We start from the raw sequence: 16,263 nt of genomic DNA on the forward strand, positions 1-16,263 counted from the left end.
GTCCCAAACCAGGCTGTTTCTTTCCCCAGTCCTGGGCCTAGGTCAGGATTCTACTGTCTTGCTCTGTGATCTGTTGGTTTCACAAGTCACTTGGCCAGGAGCAGATATGGCTCTGATTTGAGCCAAATTGTATTTATTTCACTGGCCTTACCTGAGTCATCTTTCCTTGTTTCTGGGCTCTAAGGTCAGGGTGGGGTTCTTTTGCCAGCCCTTTTCCCTACACTTCTCATGGACCCCTGTGATATCACAGGCAAGAGAGATCAACACGGACCCCAGCTGCACCAGAACCATGGACCTAGATATGCCATCAGCCCTATCTTAGGCCTGGATGTTACCATGGCCCTAGTTAGCAGTGCAGGCCTCTCAGATTGGCATAGACTTGGCCTCAGCCTGGTCCCCAGACTCCACCATGGTCCCATGTGTCACCTCAGACCACAAGCAGTGCCATAGCCTTCAGTGACCTCAACAGAGACCCCAGCTGCTGTATTGCAGACCCAGACATGGCCCCTCCCATATCTTGGGCCCATACATCAACACAGTCCTCAGTGGCAGCAAAGGCCAGCCTAATCTGTATGGCCCTGGTGGCAGCATGACCCACAGGCACCCACATAGCCTCAGGTGTTGGCCCAGATCCCAGGCATCTGTACTGCCTTTGGTGGTAACCAGAGCCATGAAAATCAATGCAGACCCTGGCTACAATAGAGCCATGGGCCCAGACATGGTCCTCAGCAGCAGCTCAGGCCCAAATGACAACATGGCCACTGGTGGCAGCACAGGCCACTCATGTCCAGATGGCCTCAGTAGCAACACAGCCCTTGGACCTCAACATGGCCATAGGTGGCAGCCCAGAAGCTGGGCATCCTTGTGGCCTTTGATGACAATGTGGGCCATGGACATCAACACAGATCCCAGGTGCAGTAGGACCACAGACCTAGATATGGTCCTAGACAGAAACCCAGGCCTGGATGCCACCATAGCCCCAGGTAGCTTCACAGGCCACTCAGATCTGTATCAATCTGGTGGCAAGGTGGCCCTCAGATAACAAAATGGCCTTAGATGGGGGCCCAGACCCCGGCATCCATATGACCTTCAAAGGTAACAGGTGCATTGGATATTAACACAGACCTTTGCTGTGGTAGGTCTATAGACCCCAAAATGGCCATCACCTGCCTCCATGGCTCCAGATGGCAGCCTAAGCCATGCAGATTGGGATGGCTTCTGCTATGGCATGGCCCTCAGACACCAATATGGTCATATGTGGTGGTGTCCCAAACCTTGGGCATCCTCAGGGCCTTTGGTAGTAACAGGAGTTATGGATATCAACATAGACTGGCTGGCACAGGGCCATGAACCTAGACATAGCCTTTGGCAGCAGTCCAGGACCCAACACTACCGTGGCCCCTGGTGACAAGCAGGACTCCTACAGTATCCTGTTCCTCATCGCCTTCACCTCTTCACATCTGTGTCTCTCCAACGGACAGGAACCATTCAGTCTCTCTCTCTCCCCCATATTCTACCATGTGTTTGCTCACCATAATTGTGCTCAACTGCCTGGCACAGTAAGGCACTGTATGACCCTGTAGTTATCTCTCCCTGCCTAGGGCAAATCACCTTAAGCAGGGGTGTGTGTGTGTGTGTGTGTGTGTGTGTGTGTGTGTGTGTGTGTGTTCATCACTGCCCACTCGGTCCTAATGCACCTCTTAGGCCTGTAGTTTCTTCTCCCTGCCCAGGGAAAACAGCCCGAGAAGGCATGTGTATGTCCATCTCTGCCTGCTCTCCAAGTCCCTTTAAAACTGGGAAGTGGACAATAAATTTAAATCCTTTTCAATTTAGTCACAAAACAATACTTTTAATGAAATCATATTTTCTACATGTGAGTCTAGTTGGTTTTCATTTTATGGTTATGAAAAATATAAACTTACCATTTTTATGACTAAAACACTCTCATAAGGATGAATTGAAAAACCTTAGGACACTAGATAGGTTACTGAGTTCCAAGGACATGCTTATAAAATAGGTTTTCCTCACTGGAGATGGTAATTATTAAAGATAGAATTTTTTTTATCAGCAATTATTTTTCTCAAATTTTTCCTCACTAATAATGTAATATGCTTATCTATATCAATTTCTCATTATTTGTTGTATTTCTTTCTTCCCTAAAGAAAATCTACTGTCTCTTCCGAAGTGAAAGTGAAGATACTTCAAGGGCTCTTTTGAGTGTATTTACATCAGGAGGCCTTGCTCCCAAACTGATAATCTCTAACAGTACATACCATGAAGACTTCCACTTTAACTTATCTCTGGTAACTATCCTTTATTTTATACTGTTATGTTAATGAGAAGAAGCATAGTCTCACTTATTGGATATCTTTTTACAAGTTGGAAATTAATAATGTTGTATTTCTACACATGTTTAAATCCAATAATACATGTTATAGAATATTCACTTACACTATGTGAAGATATGTCATGTGACTGGTTTAATAAAAAGCTAAATGGTTGTGGCTTGCAGGATTTGGGGGCAGAGATAATGCTGGGGAGAGAAGGTAGAGTTGCAAGGAGATGTCAGGGATGCAGAGCAAGCAGCATGGGCTTTACAAAGTAAAGGTAACCAAACTACATAAAAGAACATAGACTAGAAGATATGGGTTAATTTAAATTACAAAAACTAGTTAAAAACAAGCCTAAGCTATCAGCTAAGCTAACTTCATAATTAATACAAAGTCTCCACGTAGTTTTGGGAATTTGCATGCAAGACAGAAAAATCTGCCTAGAAATACAGTATAAGTTGTTAATTAAGAAGTCATATATTTTTCAAGCACTTAGAACACATTAAAAAAGAAAATGATGATGGTGGTGGTGATGGTGATGATGATAATGGCACATGCCTATAATTCCAGCATTCGGTAGGTAGAGACATAATGGATTGCTGTAAGTTCAAGGCCATCCTGGAATACAGAGCAAAATCCTTTCTCTCCACCCCCTTTAAAAAATAAATCATTTAGAAGAAATGCATTTGAAGTAATTAATACTTCTGTTGCTTCTGAAGATCTGACATCATTTCTGCTAGCTTCAATTTCTTCCAGCATTTTCAGTGGCAGTCAAATGGCAGTGAACTAGTGTTGATCCCTATCATCTATAAAAATTGTACCTTAATTTTAAACCAAATTATCAAGATAAATTCATATACCATTCAACTCACCCACTGAAAGTCTATATATAGTTCATTGGTTTTTAGTATATTCAGAGTTGTACAGGCTCACTAGTATATAATTCCAGAACATTTCATCATCTTGAAAGAAAACATGAAGTCATTAACTGTCACTCCTCACACTTCTTCCAATTATCACCCCTATGCAACCACTATTCTGCTTATGTTCTCTCTCCCTCTCCATAGATTTTCTAATTCTTTCATAGCCCATATGAATAAAATACAATACCTAGAATTGGTAGCCACCTACTTCAGTTTTCATAGTGTGCTCAAGTTCCATATACAGCATGGGAAATGTCAATGCTTTGTTCTTTCTATGGGTAAGTAATTCTCTACTGTAGACATAGCACATTTTGTTTATCCATCAGAAGGTGAATATTGGACTTCTTTCTATCTGTGATTCTTATAACTGCTGCTGCTGTGTATATGGTTCTTTTGTGGAAATAGGTTTTCATTTATTTGGGATACATATCCAGAAATGGAATTGTTGGGTTTTATGGTGAGGAACTGCTGTTTTCCAAGGTAATAGTAGTACTCTTTTCTTTTCCTACCCCTGACTACTTGGTCACCTATGGTTACTATAATCTCCAAGAATATATAAAATACTACCTCATCATGGTTTTGATTTGCATGTCTTTAATGCTGTCTATCACTTCTTGGGCTTATTGGTCACTTCATAGGGGAAATGGTTATTCCAATTCCTTCCCACTGTTAATGGGGTTTCTGTTTACATTGATAAATTATCACAGTTACTTATACATTCCAGGTACAGCACACTTCTAAGATAGGTGATTTGCAAATATTTTCTTCTGCTCTAAAAGTTAAAAGTTTTGTGACTTGTGCATTTTGTGTCATGTGTAGAAAAACCATTTTCTGATCCAAGATCTTACAGGTTTATCCCTATCTTTGTTCCAGGATTCTATAGCTTTTGCTTTCCTTTTTCCACATTGAAAATTTTGTCATCCATTTTTGTATACTACAATACATAAGACTCATTTTTGGAATAGCTACAGTTGATTTATTTAACATTGAAAAATGAAAACAATTTCTGGATCCTGTTATAACATTTAAATTACAGACACAGTAATCCCAATTCCTGAGGTGGGGTGAAGGACTTGAACCCAGCCTCCATCTGGAACAGGCTTCTCATTCAAGCTGAGACAGTCTCAATAGAGGACATCAGCCCTCTATGTGAGCAGACAACATTGAGAAGCTGCTATTGCTGGCCAGAGCTCATTTCTTCTTCTTTCCTGTGGCCTTATTTTCTTGGGATTCTGTTGCTCTATGTTTTATGTCTGGGAGATCTGAAGAAACAGCAAGAGCAGCCTTCCTTAACAGAACCTGATCCATATCGCTTATCTCTTTTAGGATCTTGGTATCAGGAGAGGCACAGACAGGGTTGAAGAAGCTCAGTCCTGGGGTCACCTCTTTAGGATCCTCCAGTTTGAAGGAGCTTTCAGAATCCTGGTTCCACTCAATAGCACCCAAACTTTCTTGTTCTTGCTGGCGGTTCTGGCACTTGGTGGAGTCAAATCCACAAGCCACACTGCAGTCCAACCCTTGTTTCCTGCACCCATAGTGTTTGTTACTGCACCATCCCCTGCAGGAACACTCTGGGATGGTCTTTCTGGACACCTTAGCCTGTTTCCTTGGTTTCCATGCTTCATCATTGGCCTCACCATCTTCAGACTCATTTACAGATTGCTCTGAAAGATATGTTAGATACTCAGTGTCTATGCTCTTTTCCAGGACCTTGTCTCCAACACGGGATGGTTTGGGTGGAGGTGGAATGTAGTCAAAGGAAGAATCTGAAGATTGAAGGCCATCCTTGGGAAGATGGAATTTCTGGCCTTTCACACCTTGAAGGAGAATCAGTTTCTGTCTGATGGCTTCATTCTCTTGGAGAAGCTGCTGCTTTTTCCCCCACACACTTCTTGCATTTTCCTAAACTGCTCCTTCTGACTCTGCAGTGTCTTCAGCAGCTGCTGCTCCTTTCCACTGATCGACACCTCCAGCTGCTTCTCTGCTCTTTGGCTTTGCTGCAGCTGACTGATAAGATAGAGCACCTTCTCTTGGTACATCTACCGTACCTTGAACAACTCAGCTTTCCATTCTGTCTCAACCACAACAACATGCCTCTGCTCCTTCTGCATTTTAGAATAGCTGGCCTGGCTCTGTTTCAGGTTGTTTTCAAGCTTGATGACCCATAGTTTAGAGGAGACCAGCTCTCCAACCAAATATTTTACAGCACATTTGGCTTCCAGAATAGTAGCGATATTCTCCCAGTGTTTTTTTGACCTGTCCACTTTCTGCATCCTGGAGCTTTGCTGTAGGTCAGCAATCTGAGCACTCCTGAGTTCCATTTCAGACTCTAGGCTTTTAATCTGCTTTGTCATAGAATCCTCTGGCTCTGAAACATGACCACATACTTCATCACTAGTGAATGTGCTCCTCTGGAGCTTAGGGGGTGGGTTCTCCCCAGGTTCCTTGTTTTCTTTAAGTTGACCTGCCTCCAGGCCTAGGATCTTTCGCTCTTCAAGAAGGTCATTCAGATGGTGTTTGACTTCCTCAGTACTGACCATAACTTCAATTTCATTTTTTTTTATTTTATCTTATTATTATTATTATTATTATTATTATTATTATTATTATTTTTGTTGTTTTTCGAGACAGGGTTTCTCTTGTGTAGTTTTGAGCCTTTCCTGGAACTCACATGGTAGCCCAGGCTGGCCTCGAACTCACAGAGATCCGCCTGCCTCTGCCTCCCGAGTGCTGGGATTAAAGGTGTGTGCCACCACCGCCCGGCCCAATTTCATTTCTAAGCCAGTTCTTCACTCGTGCTCTGTGCCTTCTGTTCCACGGCTCTGGGTTTCTTTCCGTTTATCTGCAGCTTCCGGTTGCTTTTGGAGGGCATCCTTGAGGCACTTGTTGGCAGTTGCTGCCTCTTCAGTTTTCCGCCTGAGCACACTGGACTGTTTCTGGAAGTCTCTTTCAAGTCTTGCGCAGCTCGTATCGCCTTTTACGGTCTTGTTCTTTTAACTGGATTACTTCTTTGTCCTTTTGTTTCTTCCACTGTCTAGACTTCTCAGCATCTTCCTTCATCTGACGCATTAACTGTGCTCACTGGGTTTTCATCATCTGTATCTCCAGAGTCAGTTTGGAGAGAGTCTTCTCAGTGGACTCTTTCAGAAGCTTGGACTGTTCATTTAGTTTCTTCTTCAAATCAGCTATTTGAGCCTCCAGTTTTTGTAGACATTTGCAGTGGTGTTCACTCAACTTGGCCTGGTTGACATTCTTCTTGGCCGCCTGAAGTTCCAGAAGCAATTGTTCCTTTTCCTTCTGCAGACTGCTGACTTCTGATCTAGACTATAATGTTAACCTCATACTGGCACTGAGTGGGCTGTTGTTGGCCACCACTGAAAGTTATCTTCCTAGCTAGGGCCTCTTTCAGTGCAAGAGCTATATTCAACTCAGCGAGTTCCTTAGACATCTGAGCTTAATACAGAGTGTGTTGTGTGGTGAACGCATCTGAAGACCTACTAGTCTCTGGACTGATGACAACTTGACCATCTAGTTCCATTGCCGATTCTGTGTCTGCAGCTAGAAAAGCAATGGTTTCATCTGGTAGAAAAATAATAACTTGTTGCAGACTGCGAATTAGCTCTGCACTTTCTGTTAATTCCTGGTCTTCCAAAGTTTCCATTAGCTTTTGAAGATCCAGTTTACAGGCTACATGATGCCTGAGCTCTTGTAGCTTGGTGTTAATTTTCTCATTTGCTTGTTCTGTAGCAATGATCCTTTCCAACATCTGCACTCTCTGACCAGCTGTCTCGCTCAGAACATGACTTAAATTTTCATTCTCTTCTACCAGGGACTGATTCTTTTACATCAGAGATTGAAGAGTCTCTTTTGATTCTGTTTATAGATCCAGGAAGGCTACTTCCATGGGCCTGGAGCAGCAAGACTTGTAGCTGTGGAACCTGATACTTCAGATGATTAAGTTCAGCATATTTCTTTCACTGGCTGTGATTCTAGGGACAAAATGTGTTTCTATGGTACTGGTTTTAGAATCATGGCATGCTTCTTTGGTTCTGGTTCAGGGATAAAGTGTTTTTTCACTGGCTCGGGTCTCAGATCCAGGGTGTGTTTCTTTCACTGGTTTGGGCTCCAGGGTGAAGATGGGTTTCTTTAGCTGGCCCTTTTTCCCTACAATCCGTTACCTGTTAGCCAAACTGAGTCAACTGACTCTATATTTGCCCCCATAATATCAGTGTTAGGGTCCTGGAGAAGTTCCACAAAAGACCACCATCTACATATGCAATCAGCAAGACCATTTATTTTCTAGTATCCTGGGACCGTCCATCCTACTCAAAGGCAAAATGGCAATGACCCCAAGAGAAGCTCCCAGGCTTCTTTTAAGCACAACCAAGGGGAGTTCCTAGGATAGTTAGGTCATCTCAGATATGATTGGCTTAAGCAAGTGGCAGTCATAGTAGTATGTTCTAATGGGCTAGGGCTAGTCACAGACTGGTTAAGGCTATAGCTTTTCCTTTTGGGGGCAAGCCTGGATGAGTCCCAGGCTTTGTACTTATTTGATTATTACCTTGAGCTATTGACTGCAGAGGCTGGCTTGCCTAGTATGTGTTGACTGTTGGGGCTGGCTCAGGCCTGGTATGTACTATCTCCCTCATCCCTGCTGTCAGAGGTGTTGAAGATTGATTGTTCTTTGTTCATGGCTCTTGCTCAGAAACTGTCTCCTCGGTTGCAAGAAGCAGGAACTGAGACCTAGTTCTTAATTGAGTTATTAGGGCAGGCTGTCATGATGTCTGGCTGGCCCTCTCAATCAGTCACATTTGCCTTTTCCCCCCTATTGTCATTGTCTTGGTTGAAAACTGGACATGGTAGGCAGCATGTGGCAACTCTGGATTCTGGTTCATTCTTCTAAGAAACAGATTTTACTGTTAGTCTAAAGCAGATAATTTCCTTGGTAAAAAAGAAAAAAACTGCAAACTGTCTTACCTGTAGTTCTGATGGTTAATATGCTGCTAGGTTTTTTTTTTCTTCCACTGCGTTTTGTTAGGTTCCACGAGAAATCTCACAAAAGACCACCACTCACATATGCAATCAACAAGAGCATTTATTAAAATTACCAACATGTTGGGGACTGACCATCTGACAAAGTAGCAATTGGAGACACCAAGAGAAGCTTGTCAGCTCCTTTTAAGCAGGGCTAGGGGAATTCCTGGGAGGAGAGATTAGTCTAGGGGATGATTGGTGGAGAAAAGATTATTCTGGGGGCTTATTGGTGGGTAGCTCTAGTGGTTAGGGACTTTCCAGCAACAAAATAAGGAGAGCCATCTTTATCTAGCAGATGGCTGTGGGGTGCCTGTTGATTGGTTGCCCCTGAGTTGTGGTCTTCCTGAGAACTGCTTGTTCAACTTCAGTAAACTGAAACTAAAGCCTGGTCCCTGACAGGGCTATTAGAAACCTGTCATGGCTCTGGTCTGGCTCCCTAACCCTCTTACTTTTCTTTTCTTTTTTTCTTTTATTTATTTTATTTTACAATACTATTCAGTTCTACATAACAGCCACAGATTCCCTTGTTCTCCCTCTTCCTGCCCCCCTCCCCTTCCCCCCAGCCCACCCCCCATTCCCATCATCTCCAGATCAAGGCCACCACCGAGGACTGAGATCAACCTGATAGACTCAGTCCAGGCAGGTCCAGTCCCCTCCTACCAGATTGAGCCAAGTATCCCTGTATAAGTCCCAGGTTTCAAACAGCTATCTCATGCAGCAAGCCCAGGACCTAGTACCACTGCCTAGATGCCTCCCAAACAGATCAATCAACTGTCTCACCTATTCAGAGGGCCTGATCCAGTTGGGGCCCCTCAGCCTTTGGTTCATAGTTCATGTGTTTCCATTCATTTGGCTATTTGTCCCTGTGCTTTATCCAACCTTGGTTTCAATAATTCTTGCTCATATAAACCCTCCTCTTTCTCACTAATTAGACTCCCAGCGCTCCACCTGGGACCTAGCCGTGGATGTCTGCATCCAGATTCCTCAGTACTTGGATGGGGTTTCTGGCACAACTATTAGGGTGTTTGGCCATCCCATCACCAGAGTAGGTCAGTCCCGGCTGTCTCTTGGCCATTACCAGCAGTCTTTTGTGGGGGTATCTTTGTGGATTTCTGTGGGCCTCTTTAGCACTTTGTTTCTTCCTTTTCTTATGTGGTCTTCATTTTCCATGGTCTCCTATTCCTTGTTCTCCCTCTCTGTTCTTGATCCAGGTGGGATCTCCCGCTCTCTTTCCCTCGACCCTCGCCGTTCATTGCTCCCACTCATGTCCACACTGTTCATGTAGATCTCATCCATTTTTCAATCATTGGGTGATCCCCGTGGCTTTCTTGGGGTCCTGTTTTCCAGGTAGCCTCACTGGTGATGTGAGTAGCAGTCCAGTCATCCTTGTTCCACATCTAGTATCCTCCTCTGAGTGAGTACATACCATATTTGTCTTTCTGTTACTTTTCTTTTTAAAGCTGTTCTGGGAATGTTTTCTACACTGGTGTAGCAGGAGGACTTAGACATGTTTTTGATGTGAATCTTAAAGCTCCCCATTCTTAATGCTCTCCTGTTCCTGGCATTTCCATCATAAATTTCCAAATGTTTTGCAAGCCCCATGCCTTTACTCTGTAATGATTCAGCTTTGTACTTCCTAGGCTGTTCTAACATGTGGATAGATAGATAGATAGATAGATAGATAGATAGATAGATAGATAGATAGATAGACAGATAGATAGATAGATCTTACTAGCATTGCCAACAATATGCTATTACAAAAAAGATGCAAAATACCATTGAATGTGTGTGTGTGTGTGTGTGTGTGTGTGTGTGTGTGTGTGTGTGTGTGTGTGTGATTTCACTCATATGTGAGTGTAACATGGGGAAAATTCCTAAGAGTGAAATTTGCTATTGAAAACCCTTTATCTATAGGTGGACATATGTATATACATTTGGATATTTTTGACTAATTTTATTTTTAAATTACTGGGCAGGGCATGTCAAAATACGTGTTGGTATTTATGTTGTAAAATAATGTATGCTGATTTCTTCTTTCTTCAAGTTCAACAATCAGGCTCTCTGGTTCATTGATATTCCTAGAGAAAGCATCACAGTAAACACAGGTAAGAGGGATCTGAAGTAATTCTTGTACTCATGGGTCTGTATTGCCACATTTAGCAAATAAAAGCATTGACTTCATGTAATAAATTATGCCTTATCTAATGCATTGTTGACAGACATTTCCTGGGGAGATGCAACACACATGTCTACTGTCTACTCACCCCAGAAAGGGAGCCAGCAGCAGACCAAAGTAACTATTGCAACAGTGTCCATTTTGGGGAACCACTGAGTTTTTTCAGGGGTTTCCTAAGCAAGTTGTAAGGGGTTCCTCATGAGGACCAGGGATAACTCAAGTGTGGCTGCATCACCAGAAAGCTCACCCTAACTTGGGTTGTGACTCCCCAAACCTGCAGCCCTGTAGCTTTCTACAAGCTTGCTGCAGCTCCACAGTCGGGACATCTCTCTTTCCTGGGATGTCTAGTCCGTCTCTACCCTCTGCAGCTGTTACTCCCCCATACATAGTGGGGGGAGGCACGAAGAATCTTCCACAGTTCTGTTCTGGATTTGTACCCTTTGGTTTACCTACTGACACTGGTGAGCCAAGGCCTGCCTCCTTGAGGAAGTGTTTCAATTTGGAGAGAACATTATAATTTGGAGGAATGTTCCATACGACATCATATAAATGCCCTCATATAGTTGTGTGGGACGTACTAATAATTATTTGTGGTTTATCTGAATTCAAATTTAACTGGGCATTTTGTCTTACAAGTTGACTGGGCTAACACACACACACACACACACACACACACACACACACACACACACACATATATATATATACCATCCTTTATTTAAAACAAACTCATTGTTCCAGAAGTTGGAGATTGTAATATTGGGGAAATTGGGCCTTGATACACTTTACTAAAATGGAATTAACCTGAAAATGTTACAGGATGTAATATGTGATGTATTATTTTGTTATGGAATCTACTCATAAGTGGTGTGTGGAAGTATAACATCACATACTGCTGTAAATACCCAGAGGGAGAAGAGGAGGAATATCAAATTCCAGGAGTTGGGAATATTGAGCTAGTGGACCAAATTATTATCTTTTCAGTCATGGGATATATTCCCATATTTGAAAAATGGTGGAACTCTAATGATATGTGCAAAATAAATACTGAATTAATTTTGCGTATAGAAATGAAAATATTTATTTTTTATTTTATTTTTTATTTCAACATCTCCTGCCTCAGCCATCATAATTGGCTATAGCCATTCATCTAGGGATGGAACATAATTATCCCTTCAAAAGTTGTTGGGTGATTGGTGCTGTTATTTATTATTCAGATTTGTTTTGGCAACCATATATTTTTGATTTCATGAGTGCATTTTTCCTGTTATATAGAAGATGCAAACTTGCAAGTAACATCCTGGTCCTCACTAGCTCTCACAATCTTTCCACCACCACACCAGTGGTTCCACAATGTTCTCTGAGCCTTGGGTGTAGGGGTTGTGTTATATATGTAGCTGGGCACTCTATGTGCAGCCAGAAGTTTTCCTGTGTCCTGCAGCCACTTGGTTCCAAATAAACACACAGAGGCTTATATTAATTACAGACTGTTTGGTCTATGGCTCAGGCTTATAGCTATCTAGCTCTTTCATCTTATATTTACCCAATTCTATTAATCTGGGTATTGCCATGTGTCTTGTGACTTTACCAGTGTTCCATTTCATCTTGTTCCCCTGGCAGCACTCAATGTCTCTCTGATTCCACCTTTCTTTTCCCTGTATCTCTCTTGGATTTCCCACCTGGCTATATCCTGTGTTGCCATAGGCCAAAACAGCTTCTTTATTAACCAATAGTAACAACACATATTCACAGTGTACAGAAAGACCATTCCACAGGACCCCATGGTCTGTTGTTCTCTACATTTTGACCAATTATGACTTTCTCTAATAGTCTTTGCTGCAAAAAGAAGCCTCTTTGATAAGAGGCAAGACCTACATGTATTTCTGGTTATAAGGAAAAGGATTAAGAATGCAGTTAGAAGTCAGACATGGTAGCACACACCTTTAATCTCAGCACTAAGGAGGCATGGGCAGGCAGATCTCTATGAATTTGAGGCCAGTCTAGTATACAAAAAGAGTTCCAGGACAGCCAGAGTGGTTTCACAGAGAAATCTGTCTCAAAAGAATGAGGAAGAGAAGAAGGAGGAGGAAGAGGAAGAGGAGAAGAGGAGGAAGAGGAAGAGAAGAAGAAGAGGAGGAGGAGGAGGAGGAGGAGGAGGAGGAGGAGGAAGAAGAAGAAGAAGAAGAAGAAGAAGAAGAAGAAGAAGAAGAAGAAGAAGAAGAAGAAGAAGAAAAGAATACATTTAGAGATTACAGTGATTTGGAAAAATAGTAGTAATAGGTCCTCCTCTAGATTCCCTGGCTTCATCAGCCACAGGTAGTTAGCTAAGTGCACAATACCCAGCATTATTTCCCTACTACTGTGTGAGCTTTTATACCAATTAGTCAGCTGTTAGCTACTACCAAGATACAAGTGCCACTTTGGCACCTCTAGGGATAGCTTGCTGTGCTGGTCATTGTTGTGATTTACAGGCATCACAACTTGGTAGGACTACAGATTGCATTTCTCTCTTGGCAGTTTGCATAACTCCTTCCATTACTATGATGGGTAGTCCTCAGGGAGGAACCTTTGGATCAGATCCAGTTTTATTTCTTCAAGTCGTTTTGGAATATTTGTATACTGTGTAAAGATATATTACTGTGATTGATTTAATGAAGAGTTAAATGGCCAATAACTGGGCAGGAGGTATAGGTGGTATTTCTGGGGAGAGAATGGAAGAGGAGGAGGAATCTAGGGGCAGGAGAAGTCAAGATACACAGAATGGAAATAGGAAGTACAAGATGGAAGAAAGATAATGCCATGTGATAGAACATAAACTAATATAAATGGGTTAATTTAAGTTATAAGAGCTAGTTAATAAGAAATCTCCATGACATTATTTTAGAGCTGGCTGGTTGGACAGAGAAACCTTGTTACATATGACACCTAACATGAGGTTTGAATATCCAAATATAGAGCCTGAAAAAGCTAAGAAAAGTTCTGGACAAGGAGCCAGATGTGGATTCCTAGTCCTGCAGTCTCTCAGGTGGGCCAGTACTCAGCAGCATACAGAGATTCCTGTCTGCTGCCTGAAGCCTGGAGCTAGCTGCCATCCCCATGCACCAGTGCCATGTGCTAAGCTGAGTCACTCAGCAGCTGACAGCAGTTTAAGATCTGTCTCATGTGGTCGGATTAAGATGCAAGCACTTAGTAAAGCCAGGTCCTGACACAGCAAACCTCTAAAAAGGGAAAGTATGTATAAAAGCATGCTAATATACTGAAGAAAGAAAAGAAAATGAGTATAAACAATCATAGAAAAAATAGTTTAAAAATAATAAAGTAAACTTTTTAAAGAAAGAGTAAAGTAATATAAAAAATAAGCCACATAAAGATGGGAAATACAGAGCATCTGGATCCTGCATGGTATTTTGTTGACTTTGAATTTTTGAATGTTGATGAGCAAATAACAGCTGCTGAGAGACATTGGATTATGGAAAGGACTGCTGGATTAAACCAGCCTATATATTTTAGAAATGTTTTGGGTTCAGGATGGAAGTCAAGAAATATATTGTGTTAGGGAAGAGATTATGTCTTTGTTTCCACAGTAAACAAAGGCTGTGGATTCCTTCAAAGTAAATAGAGATCAGATTTGACCAAGGGAGACGTCCTGAAGATCTTGACTACAGACATAAGAAAGGAAGACAGAAAAGACTACAAGACAGGTGACATGTATGCTGATATCTCAGCATGGGAACAGCTCTGAGACTGGATGAGATATGATAAATCATGTTTGTTACAGAGTCATCATGACTTATTAATTACATGCCATTCTTTTATATGGCATGGATAGAGATTTATATTACAGTTTGGTTATAGGGTACAAACAAACTTATAAAGTTAACAAATTCCTTTTACCTGCTCAAACATAAAACAAAAAATCATCTTTAGCTGACTTATGCACACTGTACATTCCATATTTGTGTTAATACAGACATATATCCTTTAAATATTTGTGTGTTGCTGGGTGGTTTTAGCACATGCCTTTATTCAAAGTACTTAAGGAGACAGAGGCAGGTGGATCTCTGAGTTCAAGGCCAGCCTCATCTATAAAATGAGTTCTAGGACAGCCAGAACTGTTACACAGAAAACCCTGTCTTGAAAAAAAAAAGAAAGAAAAAATGAAAAAAAGTTTGTATGTTTTCAGGAAAAAAAGGACTTTACACCAAAAAAAGCAAGTAGCCCAGATCCAGCCTCTGAGAATGCCTCAGTTGCAGTTTTCTCAAAATTCTGCATCCAGAACAACTTCAAAGCTGCTAGCCAAGATGGTCCAGCCTCACAGAGTATTCCAGCCAAGAGTTCAGATCAGCTCTACACTTTCCCATCAAACAGAGCCTAAGCAAACAAACAAACAAAAATATTACAGCTAGTTTTCCCAGGACTTGACCATTATCTCCATTTTCTCAGAGTCCTCTAAAAAAACTATCATCCTCAAGTAGCAGGAAGTAATTTTAAGAATACAATGCCCACATACCAAAGAGGAGGGGTGGGTGGATTTTGGTCATTTTGTGATTTAGAGATGTTTTTCATTGTTTAGGGAGACTGGTTAAAAGTTGTTAGTGGTCATGATCAGGAAAAGAAGCTGAACAAAGTACATTAGATTCAGAGATCTGGTTCTGAAAAGAAAACGAGGTGATATTATAGATAAAAGAGTAAGGGTGGACTATTGAATCTAGTTTCAAACTGAAAAAAAAAACTACTAGTCTCAAATATTTTAGATTGTATGGACTTTTGTGTATAGATACAAACTTAAGGTTATTTTTGTCAGAACATACTCTACATATGTTTCTACTCTTATTTAAGATATTTTTGTATATAGATAAAAATTTAGTTATTTTTATTATAAATGTGTGTTTCCACCTTTGCTTAAGGTATTATACCTATGCAGCTCATTTAACAATGTAATGTAAACTTCTAGTCCCTGAAAGTTATTATTATAAACTATTAGGATAATTAAAAACCCATTTTAGTAGTTAGTAATCTATAATAGTAAAACATGTAATCATGTTAGGTATGTTTTCAAGGTCTAACACAGATATATTTTAAATAGATATATGGTCTTCAAACACTTCAATGACCTACAGCATATGGCATTTAAAATGCTTTAAGAACAATAGGCTTTTCATGACAGTGAGATACATCTGCTCCTCAAAGCACCAATCTATTTCAAAAAATGATGATGGGAATCATTTAGTTTAGTTTTATTGTGGCAGAGTTTAGTTTTATTGTGGCAGAGTTATCCACTGGGCAAGAAACTGCCTTAGCCTTGACTGCTGACAGTATGCTGTCCAAATTGGACAAGCAGGACACAAAAGAAGGCTACTACTGAACTTTGTGAAGACAAGATAGGATAATCCTTCAAAAATTTCCTGCTTCACAAAAAAGTCTGTCAGATATTCTAAGCCTATATGCAGAAGATGGATGTCCCAACATTGCAGAGGAACCTTGGGTAACTGTCCAGGCAGCCAGCTGTTTCTGTCATTTCTATAGGTTTGAAAGTTGCTTGCTCTGCACTTCGTATTTACTCAGGTAATGTATCTCTCTGGGGTCTTTGATGGGGTTGAACACTATATAGTTATAGTTAGTTTTCCTTGTTAACAAATTCAGAAAAGAAACTCTAAGAAGAAGTATAAAATATATAAGGTTGAGAGGCATAAAAGATTGAATTGTTTATCTAAAAATGTTTTGGGGTCTAAAAACATAGTTTTAGGATGGTAATACAAGTTTTGATAGAAAATGGTTTAGGTATGAAATTTTAAATTCA

General features: G+C 41.2%; 1 pseudogene; it reads right to left on the reverse strand.

The window, feature by feature from the left end:
• Positions 1-4,390: 4,390 nt before the first annotated feature.
• On the reverse strand, positions 4,391-10,850 carry LOC114689398 (annotated as a pseudogene).
• Positions 10,851-16,263: the final 5,413 nt, after the last annotated feature.

Source organism: Peromyscus leucopus, chromosome 14 (genome assembly GCF_004664715.2).
Source record: "Peromyscus leucopus breed LL Stock chromosome 14, UCI_PerLeu_2.1, whole genome shotgun sequence".
Taxonomy (NCBI): domain Eukaryota; kingdom Metazoa; phylum Chordata; class Mammalia; order Rodentia; family Cricetidae; genus Peromyscus; species Peromyscus leucopus.